We start from the raw sequence: 9,459 nt of genomic DNA, 5'->3' as shown, positions 1-9,459 counted from the left end.
AGTAGTTAGTAGTTAGTAGTTGTAGTAGTTAGTAGTGTAGTAGTTAGTTAGTTAGTTAGTTAGTAGTTAGTTAGTAGTTAGTTAGTTAGTTAGTAGTGTGTGTGTGTGTGTGTGTGTGTGTGTGTGTGTGTGTGTGTGTGTGTGTGTATGCGTGTGGTGAGTGAAAAATCTGTTCAATGATTGTGTGCAATTAAAAATAATTTTCTGTTTATATTAATGGAAATAATAGGTATATACAATATATATATTATATGTATATAAATATATATATATATATACGAGTATTCATTTCTTCTTCTAATACAAATAGAAAATTATTTTCAATTGTACGTTAAATTAACTTCTCTCATACAAAGCCCTTTCATGTACTAAAATATATAAGAGATAATATCATAAGATATATATTGATTTTCAGGGCGCTAAAATATCGCCAGGCAATATGGCCTTCCCCTCGCTAACAAGTTGTCATCACGCTCCGTCCAGATATTCATACATGCCATATGTTCGCGGCGTGTAAGCGCTCTTGGATACGGTATCGCTCGTTAACGAATTATAAAATGATTTACGCGATAAGCGTGTTTCCTACAATTTTTCGATCCAGTCATCGTACTCATACGGAAAGATATCTTTACGAGTTAGTAATTCAAATTCCTCGCCCGATAGTGTTGAAAATTTAGAACGTACAGTTTTTAATTTATCTTTATTGAGATACAACACTAATTTTTCTAAATTGGTATTGAGAAATTTAAATAAATCTATAAAACGTATTTTTACACAATTTTTTTTTCTGAAAATTATTTTCATCTTTAATGCTATCGACATGTTTTATGAACGTAATATATTTTCTTTGGTTATCGGTAGCACATCTACTTATCCTTTGTACGCGATAGCGTATTAATTTCCTTAATTATAAGTGCAGGTGGTAGCCTAATAAATTATGAAAAAACGATCGGAATATATAATGAATTTTTATACTCGTAATTATTTAAATTATAATTTAAATGCGCTGGACCACGCACGTAGTATCCCACACTACATACCTCGTGCTGTTGTATACGACGACGCAACTTCCTTCTCGGGTTTTATTTTCCGTAGAACGCACTCTAAGTCGGCGTAGACAATGAATGGACGCGTTCCTTGTTACTATAATTTCCAAATTCGAGCCACTTGTCGTCTTCATTCGGCAATCGGATGACGCAGTTGTTCATTTTTCTACAGTCCATTGCGTGCGACTGCAATTTCGCTCGTACTGAAGTAATGCAAGCATCTGGAAAAAAAAATTATTATTATTTATTAGTAAGAAGGAAAATTATAATTTTTTTGTGTGTATTTACCAATCGCAGAAAAATTTCTTGTGCTCCTTTTTCGAGAGTTGCGAGCTCACGAGACGGGACAGATTTTTTATCCACGCAAAGTGGTTGAGACTGTCGTTGCGTGGATTCTTGAGATATAGCATATTAACGTATTTCTCCTTCTTGCCATTGGTGAATTATTTAGGTGTATAACTTTGCTTCCGCCGTTTTCCTATAGAAGGCTTTAGCGGTAAGTGGTAGTCGAAATAAATAGATCATAGACGTCATACAATAAACTTGGGCATCTGTCAACATAACCCCATAGAAACATTAGTCGATTTGTGTCTGCATCATAAAGTTATTCTCGATGGAAAATGTCAGTTTACGAGCCAAATTCTCGTCATTTGCGGGAGGTTTTAATTTTTTGCTTCAATATGAAGAAATCTGCGGCTGAAGTTCATCGAATGCTCTCAAATACTTATGGTGAGACCGCTATTAGTGAAAGAACGTGTCGTGAGTGATTTCAACGCTTCAAGAACGGTGATTTTGACGTCGAAGACCGGCAGGTGGAAGAGAGAAGGTTTTCGAAGATGCAGAATTAGAGGCATTACTTGAGCAAGACTCGTGTCAAAATCAAGAAGAATTGGCACGATCATTGGGAGTGACTCAACAAGTCATTTCAAAACGCCTCAAAACCATGGGAATGATTCAGAAGCAAGGAAATTGGGTGCCGTACGAATTGAAGCCGAGAGAGATGTTGAACGGCGTTTGTTTGCTTGTGAACAGCTGTTTGAAAGGCAAAGACGGAAGGGATTTCTGCATCGCATTGTGACGCATGGGGACGAAAAATGGGTTCATTACGATAATCCCAAGCGCAGAAAATCATGGGGAGTTCCCGGCCATGCTTCCACGTCGACGGCCAAACCGAATATTCACGGCTCCAAGGTCATGCTCTGTATTTGATGGGACCAGCTCGGCGTAGTGTATGAACTGTTAAAACCGACTGACACAATCACAGGCGATCGGTATCGAACGCAATTGATGCGTTTGAACCGAGCATTGAAAAACAAACGGCCACAATACAACGAGAGACACGATAAAGTGATTTTGCAGCATGACAATGCTCGACCCATGTTGCATAAGTGATCAAGACATACTTGGAAACGTTGAAATGGGAAGTCCTACCCCACCCGCCGTATTCTCCAGACGTTGCTCCCTCTGACTATCACTTGTTTCGATCAATGGCACACGGCCTGGCTGATCAGCACTTCCGGTCTTATGAAGAAGTAAAAAATTGGATTCATGGATAGCCTCAAAAGATGACCAGTTTTTTCGACATGGGATTCGTACGCTACTCGAAAGATGGGAGAAAGTAGTGGCCAGCGATGGACAATACTTTGAATCATAAATGTATAACCAGTTTTTTACAATAAAGTCTCGAATTTCAGAAAAAAAACGACGGAAGCAAAGTTGTACACTTAATAATAACTAGTTAATATACATATATAAATTTTTGTTATATCGTAAATTTAGGTTACTTTAGCCCTGTATAATTACTTTAGCCTAAATTTTTTATTTTCTAATTTTTAAACTAAAGCTATTTAAAACTTTACTTTGTAATGCCTTCCTTCTTTAATATATATCTGTTAATAAATATTAATATAAATAACTTACTTGTAGTTTTACTTTTTATTGTAAAATAAAATTATTTATAATTTTACTTTTTATTGGAAAATAAAATTTGGACTAAAATAACTTACAAAACTAAAGGAACTCGGAAGTTATATAATACAAAGCCATAGAGAATGGCTTACGTAATCCTTATCTAAATAACATTCAATCGTTGTCGACAATAATGAGAGAGAGAAACCGTGGAAGACGCCAATCTCTTTCTCATTCTCTCTCCCGTTACACCGTTAGGGATGAAAATTGGCCGTCTTCTATGGTCCCTCTCTGTTATTTGTATCGATCATTTTGATACACGGATCATGCAATCCATTCTTTATGGGATTTTCCAGCAAAAGACACAGTGTAACACAGCGAATCATTACATCCTTGTTATTCGCCAATATTCAATAAAGATAAAATAATCACTGTGTTACACAGTTTCGCTAGTTGGAAAGCTCCTTATGATAGTATCTTCTCTTTGATAGTACAAAAAAATCAGTATTGAAATAAATCTTAACCTTACATTTATATAAATAAAATATGATAAAGTGATAATCTTATCTCATATATAAAGAATTCATCGAGAATTTTTTTTTTTCGAATTAATTTGTACAAAAACTTCACTTTTTTTGCACAAGTATAATTTTATACGTAACTTATTTGCTTGAGATCGTTATTCGTTTCGAACTTCGAAAGAAAGCAGTGCGCAATGAGCAGTCAGGATCTTACATGTTCTCGGCATGGAAGAGAAGAAAAAAGAACTGATAACGACTAGCCGCTGTTAAAAAATATTACTGCCATCTTTCAGTAGATTTCAATAGAATAAAGTCAATACGTTGAATAAACGAAATGTTAATGAATATGTCACTTGTTAATATTATAGATTTTTGTGTTAATACATTTACTGTACTTATTTTGTAAATTACATTTTATTCTGAATATTATTCAATAGTTATATCAACATACAAGTACTTCAAAAGAACATTTATCTTTTTTTGTATTAAATTAACACATGATTTTAACTGAAATTGTAATAGAATATTTGAAAATTTGATTATTTTAAGATTTACTTTAATTTTTCTTAAATGTTAAATTGATTTTGAGATATGTAGATTAATTGAAATAATTGTGTTAAAAATAATATTCCATTTTTAATTGACAATATTCCATTTTTTATTGACAAATATTAGAAATGTGACATGAATCTAATACATCAAAATGTTACAAAAATAATAAATAATAATATCAGTTGTATGTTAATTTTACATTGAAATAATAATCAAAATGTAGTAATACAAGAAAATTTTAACATATGAACGATTTTTTACTGTATATGTACACGCACGCACGCACGCACACACAATCTATGAAAATTTGGAGTAGCGAGAAAATTTTGGAAGCAAGGAAATTCGGAGATGGTTTTTCATACTCTGAAAATTTCTGATATCCAAGAGATGAACATTTTTTAATAGTTCTGACAATTCTGTCGACAGTTCTGTGTAACACTCCACGAATTCTAACGAAAGTTATTATTCGAAGCGCTAGGACCAACGATTTAAGAAACATCGCGTTTTTTCATTTGTCAAATCGAAAAATTAACACCTGAGAAGTAAAAATTTTTTAAAAGTTTTGGCAATTCTGTCAACAATGGGCAGCATTCCACGAGTTCTAACGAAATTATATATAATATTGTTCGAAGTTAATGTTCGAAGTGCTAGGATGATTTAAGCAATATCGCGGTTTTTTTAATGTTTGATTCTCTCATATCTGAGGCAAAAAAATTTAACGTTACGGTTCTAATGATAGTTCTGGATAACACCCTAAGAGTTCTATAAAAAGTTATTTTCATTTAAAACGTTAAGACTAATGGTTTGAAAAATATTTTTCGTTCTGCGTTTGTGAAGTTGGCACTCCAAATTTTTAATTTTTTTGTATTAATTCGCTATATTAAACTATTTTTAATTTTGGGCAGGAATTCCAGAACTCTTCGGGGTACATTTGATGATCACATTGTGGCTAAAATCTCATTTTTTGAAAAATGAGATGCCAATTTCACAGAGATCACGTTATCGCTGTCGCCATCGCACATACAATTTAATGGGAATCTTTACACTTCGAAAATCGAGCAATCGTCTGTTCTGATCGATAATGCGTATCGTTAGATCCGTAATGTTCCGCCCTTATGAAAAACAAACTGTTAGTACATAGTGCACAATAATGACATTACTGACATCAGTAATATGATACGCTAATGATACGCAATAGTGTCAGAACCAGTATTACTATTGCGTGACGACATATGACATAATATAGAACTATTTTCATCGAAGTGATTCATCGAAGGAGCAGTACCCGTACGATTGCAAAAATCATACATACTAAGTGGAGATATGTATTCGGATGGGTGACCACATGGGAGTATCATAAAATTGTTCTCGTATTCATAAAGGAAACTTTTTTTATTTTATAATTTTGTCGTGTATCCTCTAAAATATAATACTAATCAAGTATCACTTACTTCAAATTTGCGCGCGTTCATTTTCATAATTGTTAAATGTTCTTTTTTCTTACGCGGATAGGTACATACATTGAAAGCAAAAAATATTCATACAACAAAATTTTTTATAAAATATAATCTTATTTGTAGAAAATAAACATTAATTAACAATTTTATAGTGAATATATTCTGTTCTAATATAAGCAAATGAATTCGCATGTATTCCTAATTTTAAAAGCTAAGCTTGTTCAATTGTACGAATATTTTTTGAAACCTAAACAATACAATTTTTAATTTTCGCTTATTTTTCAGACGATATATTTTCTATAATTAATACATCTTTTTTATATATATATATTTTATATATATATTTTAAGAAACAGTCTATTTTATTCTTTATGAATAAATTAATAACTACTCAACAAGAAATGAGCGTCAATTAAATATCGAATCGATGTCAAATTGATTGTTAAAATCATCATATTATCGATATCAATTTGACTTCAATTCGATGACTCATTTCTTGGTGGATAATATTTAAATTTTTTAAAAGTAAAGTCTTTTTGAAAAATATTTTTTCTGTACGAATACCTTTGCACTGTATGTACATACGTAATTCGCGACACGATAAGAGTAGCATAGATAACGATATTTTTTTAGGAAGAGATCGTCGAGACATAGGATAGGACGAATAAGAAGTAAAGACAAAAATACATATAGTGCTGCGAACAAAAAACTTTTTATTTATATTTTATTTCATCTTTCTTTTATACGTATTAAAAACTAAAGCTAATATAGCTCGCAGATACTCGCTGATGCTTGTTGAAGATGTCGCTAACAAATATAGCGTTCTTGGAGAATCGCGTAGACTCGACATCAACCGATGAGTCTAACTAATCGTTCAAACATTACATCGATACACCCATTAAACTCAAACACACAGCGTAGCCGTCGTTTCGCATACGGATGAAGAATCGAGCCATCATATATAGCATGCAAACTCTAAGGGTTAACGGTCCAACGCTTATGAAATTGTCTTTGTATTCGTTTCAAAGCATCTTATAAATATTTCATTGCTGCTTGAGGCTGTTACACGTTTCAAGAGACAGCGACGTTCTGCGATGATCTTCTAGAATGATTTCCACGTAACTTAGTGAACCAACATTGATTCCAATTTCCAAAAAAAAAATTGTAATCCGTAGCCGTCAAATTTGTTCAGTAAACGCATCGCGCGACTCTCCTCATGCTGTGTACGTACGTAATGTTAAAAAAACAATCTTTTTTTATGTATAGTTGAAACTTATACACAACAGCCTTTCTTCGTTTCAAATGATGCGCTACTCTCTTTGGCAAAGTACATTTTTCAATAATTTGTAAAAGCAGGTATCATAAGACTAACTTGCATCCGCATAAATTGCGACATATAATACTTCTGGAATTGAGAGGATAGCCCCTCCCTCTATTTCCAGGAATTGCGAACGTTTTATAACGGCTTTGTATGAATTCCTTTGTTTGCGAGTTTATTTATGTTTATACATACATGTCTATATACATACATAGGGTGCTTCCGATGCCTACCGATCAGTAAGTCGGATTGCCTATCTGCCTATGGGCAGGGGCACGCTTTATTGATAATGCGGAATAAGATTAAATCGCAAGTCCGGCGAGGAATAAGACAAGAAAAATGGAATTTTATACTCTGATATTGTAAAAGTCAATAATATGATATAAAATATGTAATTAATAATACAATATTTGACTTAATCTAACATAAATGAAATTTAATAAATATTTAAAAATATGTAATTATATTTTATAATTATATATTTAAAATTATACAATTATAATTTATAATTTATAAGTATATACAATAAGATTGGAAACAAGACTATTTATGTTAAATACATTACTTTAAATATGAAGCGCCACTACGGTCTGCATGTTAAAATGTTGAACTATTATATATAATATATTCATATACATTTGAATGAATTAATTTCAGAAATGATAATTGTGTATCGATATGGTTGTCGCAATTTCAACGCAATCAATCTGAAATATTAATAATATAAATATAAATCCCCTCAAATTTCCCAAATTTAATCTTAAAAAACTGTAATAAACTTATTGTGAAAAATATTATTTCGGCCGGCAGTCGAACCCGGATCTCTTGCATTCCGTGCGAAAAGATTCGTCGCGTGCTCTGTGATTTTTCTGTACTCAGCGGAATTTTTATGCTAGATAATTGCAAAATCTCGACAGCTGGACTAATATTCATAATTATTAGAGCTTTTCAATACAAGTTGAACGTCAGGCATGAGAGAGCGTGCCCCTCTTTCAGTGATTCTCAATCTGCTTTAAATTAGTAGCTCTCAATTTGCTATGGCAATAGAGTTGATTCGTCGGAGATGGGGAAATTGTTAGAAGACGAGAAAAATAAGCTGTAAGAATTACACAGATTAATAGTAAGAAAAGTATATTTAATGAACCATTTCACAATCAATTCGACTTTGCTCTGTGAGCCAGATTTAACAAGATCTAGTTCGGATTTGGACACGGATTCGGACGATGATTTATTTCTAAAGCCGAGTCGATAATCGTATGTCATACAATCGAAACCTTATTTATCTGAACGTCACCTTAAGAGGCGGCTAATGTACGACAGGTTCACGGAACACGTCGACAGCGTATAAGAATTGGTATCTCTAGCGATTATAATCCGCGAGGATAACTTCGAACAATAATCCAGGCACGCGATATAATTTGCGATACTGTAATCGGTTCGACACAACAGATACAAGATAAAACGACAAATAAGATTTGACTCGATTGACTGTGATGATCAAGCGAGATTTTCACGCGCGACCCACCTGAAGATACAAATGCTCGGCAACTTTATATCAGTGACAGCATTCGTCTCATTCCAAGATCCTGACACTCTCCAGTATTCTCACAACAACCTCAATTCGACAAGAGTTGGTGCTCTCCATAATTGCTACGGGAGTACGTGCGTCCTCGTACAATACTCCTGATTCAGCCACGGAACGAGTGAGTGCCGGGAGCTCCTCGCAAATTTACGCAGGCCGTTCGGTTTCCCTCCTAATTGGGGCTATATCCTGCGCCAATTGGTTTCTATTGATCAAGCGGCTCCGCGTAGCTAGTAAATCTTCGCGGGCCGTGAATTCTTGTGTCTTACGACGCGCAATATGAATTGTCACTGCTCCTGCGTCGCTGATAGCCTTTAAATTATTCCGGTTGGCCCGGGATGTCCTGTCGGCCCCTCCACCGGCTCCGCGTTGGGGACATATATCCCCGACTGGCGTAAAGTTCCTCTGGCGGACAGGAGTTTTCACCTTCGGTCGTACTCTGCGATGTAACAAGATTTAAGGCGGCCGCAGAATATAAAGCAAATATTTACGATCTGCGTGGCGAAGTCCTCCAAATCCGGCGTTACACTTTTGTCTTTCCTGTCGTAACGGTCTCCCTTCTTCCAGTGATATGTGAAACGACGAAATCACATATTGATATTTCAGCCACCGAGCACGGTCCGTTGACGATTCTAAATCTAAAGGCGCGACTGACTAAGAGAAGAAATAAGTTCTGAACAAAAGAAATAGAACGAAGTTAAATAAACGAATAAATAGTGCGCGTTTGCTCTTCGAGCCGGGAGGACGTATGATTCTCTGCAAACATTCCGCGAAAGTGACGAAAAATTGTCACGTCATAGTATACACACATATGTACAAAAATACATACATACGTGTATATATGCTTATATAAATATGTACATACATACATGCATACATACATACATACATACATATATACATACATACATACATACATATATACAAACATGCTTATATATATACATACAGAGTACTTCCGCAACCTACACATCAGTAAATCGAGTTGCGTGAGCAGGAGCATGTTTTATTGGTAATGCCAAAAAAATTAGATGACGAGAGAGAGAGAGAGAGAGAGAGAGAGAGAGAGAGAGAA

At 34.3% G+C, this 9,459-nt stretch overlaps 1 pseudogene; it reads left to right on the top strand.

Moving 5' to 3' along the window:
- LOC105621706 overlaps positions 1 to 9,459 on the top strand; it is a 31,060-nt pseudogene that overhangs the window by 6,193 nt on the left and 15,408 nt on the right.

The sequence above is a fragment of the Atta cephalotes genome (assembly GCF_000143395.1).
Source record: "Atta cephalotes unplaced genomic scaffold scaffold00036, whole genome shotgun sequence".
Classification (NCBI taxonomy): domain Eukaryota; kingdom Metazoa; phylum Arthropoda; class Insecta; order Hymenoptera; family Formicidae; genus Atta; species Atta cephalotes.
Note: the sequence above shows the minus strand (reverse complement) of the source record. Positions and strands in the feature narration are given on the sequence as shown.